This window comes from Muntiacus reevesi, chromosome 1 (genome assembly GCF_963930625.1).
Source record: "Muntiacus reevesi chromosome 1, mMunRee1.1, whole genome shotgun sequence".
Classification (NCBI taxonomy): Eukaryota; Metazoa; Chordata; class Mammalia; order Artiodactyla; family Cervidae; genus Muntiacus; species Muntiacus reevesi.
This window is the reverse complement of record NC_089249.1, coordinates 101403785-101409734: the sequence shown is the minus strand read 5'-3', so window position 1 is coordinate 101409734 and position 5950 is coordinate 101403785.

Genomic DNA, 5950 nt, shown 5'->3' with positions numbered 1-5950 from the left:
AATAGATGGGAAAACAGTGGAAACAGTGGCAGACTTTATTTTTTTGGGTTCCAAAATCACTGCAGATGGTGACTGCAGCCATGAAATTAAAAGATGCTTGTTCCTTGAAGAAAAGTTATGACCAATCTAGACAGCATGTTAAAAAGCAGAGATGTTACTTTGCCAAAAAGGTTCATCTAGTCAAAGCTATGGCTTTTCCAGTAGTCATGTATGGATGTGAAAGTTGGATTATAAAGAAAACTGAGTACCAAAGAACGGATGCTTTTGAACTGTGGTGTTGGAGAAGACTCTTGAGAGTCCCTTGGATGACAAGGAGATCCAACCAGTCCATCCTAAAGGAAATCAGCTCTGAATATTCATTGGAAGGACTAATGTTGAAGCTGAAACTCCAATACTTTGACCACCTGATGGGAAGAACTGACTCATTGGAAAAGACCCTGATTCTGGGAAAGATTGAGGGCAGGAGGAGAAGGGGATGACAGAGGATGAGATCGTTGGATGCCATCACTAACTCAATGGACATGAGTTTGAGAAAGCTCCAGGAGCTGGTGAGGGACATCGAGGCCTGGCTACTGCACTCCATGGGATCACAAAGAGTCACAAACGACTGAGTGACTGAACTGAAGGAATATGTTAATGCTTAGGGGATACAGAGAACAAAATAGCAATGCCTATTTTCAAGCTTACTAGCAAGGGGGAAACCACACACACACTCAGTTAACTATAATAAAATGTATATATGATGATTTGAACTATAAAAATACATTCTGCCTTAGGAAAAGGAAAAAGTCTTTGGTGGTGGTTTTATTAAACTACAGAGTTTTGGCATGGTTTATTACACAGCAGTAAACAACAAAAGCATTGAAAAATCTAGTTTTCTGTGTTTCAGCTGCTGCAACACTAAGGAGAACAGAAAGTGCAGAGACAGTGCTGACGGACAAGGAACAATATAGTGAAAATGCAACATTTGAGGACATGAAGAAAATTAGGGAGCCAAAATGCAGATCTCTGTGGAAAAAACATTTTTGAAAGTTTTAGCTAGTACAAAGATCTTAGTCAGGGGTCTGAAAAACTCAAGAACAGAGAGAAGGTTCTATATGTCTATAGTACGGTGTGAAGGAGGGGGAAAAGAATAGATGAAGCTTGAAAAGTATTAAATACTACCCTGGAGAAGCCAGATCATATAAGCTCTTCCAAATCAAAGGAAGAACTTTAGCTTTTAGTCTAACTGAGAGGAAAGGTCACTGGAGAGTTCCAAGGGCATAACAGAATCACTGTGGCTGCTGTAACAAAAACATATTGAGGAAATATATATAATATTACACATGCATAATAAATTTAAAAATATAAAAATTAAGCATATGATTTATTAATGTATTTTCATATTTGAATAAATAAAAATAAAATTATATTTTATATTTATTTTTGGGTTGGTCATAAAGTTTGGGTTTTTCTGTAACATCTTATGGAACACTTGAACAAACATTTTGGCCAACCCAATATACATTTATGTTTTATAACAATATATATAATATCATATATTTATAAATTAAAATGTGCATTCATTTATATATTCTTAAAATATAAATATATATATTTATTATGAAGAATTGGCTCATGTGACTATGGAGGCTGAAAAGTCCCCTGATGTGTCATCTGCAAGCTGGAGATCCAGAAAAGCTGGTGGTGGAATTCAGCCTAAGTTTGAAAGCCTAAGAACCAAGGGGAGTTGATTGTGCAGAACCCAGTCTGATTGTTGAAGATGAGATCAGATGTCTCAGCCTAATCAGTGAGGCAGGAAAAAGGGGATGATTCTTCTTTTCTCCACCTTCTGTAGTATTCTGGTGCTCAACAGATTACATGATGCCTATCCACATTAGTGAAAGCAATCTACTTTACTGAGTTCACCAACGCAAATGTTAATCTCATCTAGAAACACCCTCAGCTACATACCCAGAAATAATATTTAATCTGGGTACCTTGTGGTCAGTCTAACTGACACATAAAATGAGTTATCACAGAGTATATTTTTAATGGTGAAAGAATAGGCTTTACTATGGAAAAAAAAATTAGCCCTAAACTAACAGTGTATTTATTCAATAAAAATTAATAAAAACTATTTCTTACTTATGCAAAATTTGGAGACAGTCAAGCACCTTTGTAGGGCAGTTGTCATTGATGTGGTGACCATGTAGGTATTCTATGCAGTGTTTACCTCACAGCTCTTTGACCTTAATAGGCAGCCCCCACAATCACTGCTTTCACATCTCTTCTTCTATAATATAGTTTGGAATTGACACATGTTGCTTTCATTAACAGCCAACTGACCAGAATGAATTGTATAGTCCCATCTAACAAGGGAATTGGAAAATGCAGAGAAATAATATGGAATAATTGCTGAGCCTTACTGAGCCTGCCCAGCGGGCAGTGCCTCTTAAAAATCAAAAGGTGGGACTTCCCTGGTGCCCAGTGGCTAAGACTCTGCTCTCTAAACCCAGGGGGCATTTCCAGGTCAGGGAACTAGATCCAACATGCCACAACTAAGAACTCACCTGTTGCAACTAAGATTCTAGGAAAAAAAAAAAAAAAAGAGGGGTAATAGGCAAGAAGGAAGCACTGAGGGATGTTGTGAAAAAATTACTAAAACAATAAGGGTACCACAAGCTGAGAAAAGTCTGGGAACCTCTGGGCTATAACAAGAAAAGGAAATGAGAAAAGCACAACTCAAAGCAGACCACAGCCACTTCCACTTAAACATGGAAGAAATGAAAGCAAATCACATCTTCCCCTATCCCTCAGGTCAAGCCTTATACGAGGGGAGGGTAAGAATTGTGAATTTATTAGAGTTTGAAGATGATATTTCAAATCAACTTGGACTATTAGTAACTGAGGATGACCAATATATTATGAAATCTGCCTGAGTTATTGTCAAGGGAAGGATAAGGTGTATTTCATTGACTACCACTAAAAGCAATTAAGTAGAGAGAAAATACGTTGTCATGTTCTTATCTCACTGAGTTGTGATAGCTCAATTATAGTAAAGACAATTAAACTTATCTTGACGATTGATGTAGCTATTACTGACTATAAGAGGAAGTGCAATATTAAAGTTAATCCATTCATGAATTCATTCATTGAACAAATATATACATATGCCTACCATATGCTAGGGCTTCCTTGGTGGCTCAGACATTAAAGAGTCTGCCTGCAATACAGGAGACCCAGGTTCAATCCCTAAGTTGAAAAGATCCCCTGGAGAAGGAAACAGCACCCCACTTTAGTATTCTTGCCTATGAAATCCCATGGACCGAGGAGCCTGGCAGGCTACAGTCCATGGGGTCACAAAGAGTCAGACATGACTGAGTGACTAACACACACACCATATGCTAATTATATATGATCACTGTAAGAGACGCTGGAGAAAGCCTCCAAAGATAGTGTTTAAAGCAGCATGCTCCAGTCAGTTTGGGCTTCCCAGGTGGCTCAGTAAAGAACTGGCCTGTCAAAGCAAGAGACACAGGAGATGAAGGTTTAATCCCTGAATTGGGAAGATCCCTGAAGGAGGAACTGGCAACCCACTCCAGTATTCTTGCCTGGAAAATCCCATAGACAGAGGAGCCCAGTGGGTTACAGTCCACGGGGCTGCAAAGAGTTGGATGCGACTTAGCAACTGAGCACACCAATCAGTTTCTCTCTCTACCTTGGCTATATATATTTTTTCTTTCTCACTCAAAGCACTTATTTATTCTCCAAAAGGAACCCATTTACTTACTCATCCACATGTTTCAGTCCGTCTTTACTACTAGAACGTAAGTGCCAAGAGAGAAAGGATTGCTTTGTTCTTCCTCCTCTCAATTCTCAACACCGGCATTCCCCATGGATCAATACTGGTCCCATTTCTCTCTACTTATAATCTTACACTTTGGATATAAATATTACATGTGCTGATGCCACATATGTACCCAGTGTTGCTGTCTCTCCAGAATGCCATACTTACACATCCAACTACCTACTTTAAAAATGTATACTGAATAGGTTCTTTAATGTTTTCCTTCCTCCCTTATAGTCCCTAAATTAGCTGCAATTTAGGAACTCTTCTCATCCTCAGTAAATGACATCATCATTCACCTAGATGGTTTGGGACTTAAGCCAAAATCTCCACATTTATGTGTAACTCCTCTTTTTCATCTGCAAATCTATTAATTCTAATTCCAAAATATATCCCAATTCCTGTTTGTTTTCTCCATATCTACTGTTACCAAGGGCTTTTCTGTTGGCTCAGTGATAAGGAACCCACCTGCCAATGAAGGAGAGGTGAGTTCCATCCCTGGGTTGGGAAGATCCTCTAGAGAAGAAAATAGCAACCCGCTCTAGTATTATTGCCTGGGAAATCCCATGGACAGAGGAGCCTGGCGGGCTATATCCATGGGGTTGCAAGAGTTGGACATGACTTAGCGACTAAACAACAACTGCTACCATACTATTTCTAACAGTGTCTTTTGCCTAGGCTGCTGCAGTAACCCAATTAGTCTTCCTGCTTCTACTCCATTTTTCACATTGCAACCAGAGAAATTTTCATATCTAACATGTAACCATTATATACATATTTACACAGGACTCTATTAAAAATTGTGTTAGTTTCCAATTGCTTTTCAGATAATCAAGACTCCGAACTAACCCATAGGGCCCTCATGGTCTGGCTCTCCATACATGACATTTTGTGGATGAGTTCCTCACGGTTTCTCTAGTTTTTATTCGTTTTTCCCTTCCCTGCTCCCCAATCCGTTTTCCGTGGGAGCCAAACTTTGGTATACTTCTGCTGCTGCTGCTGCTAAGTCGCTTCAGTTGTGTCCGACTCTGTGTGACCCCATAGACGGCAGCCCACCAGGTTCCGCCGTCCCTGGGCCTCTCCAGTCAACAACACTGGAGTGGGTTGCCATTCCCTTCTCCAATGCATGAAACTGAAAAGTGAAAGTGAAGTCGCTCAGTCGTGTCTGACTCTTCGCGACCTCAAGGACTGCAGCCTACCAGGCTCCTCTGCCCATGGGATTTTCCAGGGAAGAGCACTGGAGTGGGTCGCCATTGCCGTCTCCTTTGGTAAACTATATATTGCTATACAGTTACCATTTGATCAAGTAGCAAATTAAAAAGAGCAGTAAGAGGCACCTTAGACCTCCAGACTGTAGCTGCTGCACCTAAAATACCTCTACCTAGAATTCTCAAGGCCCTCACTGTATGGAATAAGTAAACATCTCAGGCTCACTCCATTCAGAAACAGGGCAGAATACTGTAAAGTCCAGTCTTACTAGCAGGATCAAATTCCAGCGCTCTCATTTACTAGCTATGTGATTTACACCTCCTTGTACACATCAGAGTCTTCAACTGTAAACTAGGGAGTGATGTTAGGGTATCTCTTCCTGCATGCCAGTCGTGTCCGACTCTGTGCGACCCTAAGGACTGTAACCTAAGAGGATCCTCTGTCCTCATGGGAGAATCGCATGGAATACTGGAGAGGGTTGCCATTTCCTCCTCCAGTGGATCTTCCCGACCCAGGGATCCAACCTGTGTCTCTTGCATTGGCAGGTGGATTCTTTTACCACTAAGCCCCAGAGGCCGCTAGTTGCATAAAAGGGAACTATGGCCATACCTTATCAGGCTGCTGGGTCCCGTGATTCAACAAAACAAAACACGGTTTGTGTCTCAATTTTTTCTTCCTTAAAACTGAGTTAGCCTGGTTATGTGAAGGATACTGAGCCGAAAAAGAAACAAACGTGCAACCTTCAGGCATCCCACTGCCGTGGGCAAACACCCTGTATTTGTCAGCCAATCACAAGCACTTGGAAATCTGCCAGGATTAGAAACCTAACAAGCGCCCTTCGGGACCGCCCCGGTGCCACGCCCAGACCTGCGGGCCGCTCGCACATGCGCAGCAGTAAGTCCTTCGGTCCTT